Raw genomic sequence first — 202 nt, forward strand, 5'->3', positions numbered from 1 at the left:
CTTTTTGGAAAATCACCTCCCCCCACTCTTCAGCTTCTCAAATATCTTGCTTTTTTACTTATTATTATTTTACATTTGTCCTCATGCTACAGTAGAAATATCAGTTTTGATTTTATTTTAATGGAGATTTTTAGGAACTGCTCACTGCTGAAGGTAGTACTGCAATCACAATGACATTAAGTAACCATCACTCTTCTACCTG

General features: G+C 34.2%; 1 protein-coding gene across 1 annotated transcript in view; it reads right to left on the reverse strand.

The window, feature by feature from the left end:
• Positions 1 to 202, reverse strand: part of LOC104470521 (transcription factor SOX-5-like) — a 94,157-nt gene that overhangs the window by 93,368 nt on the left and 587 nt on the right. The window lies entirely within an intron of this gene.

Source organism: Pterocles gutturalis, unplaced genomic scaffold (genome assembly GCF_000699245.1).
Source record: "Pterocles gutturalis isolate BGI_N339 unplaced genomic scaffold, ASM69924v1 scaffold5535, whole genome shotgun sequence".
NCBI classification, from domain to species: domain Eukaryota; kingdom Metazoa; phylum Chordata; class Aves; order Pterocliformes; family Pteroclidae; genus Pterocles; species Pterocles gutturalis.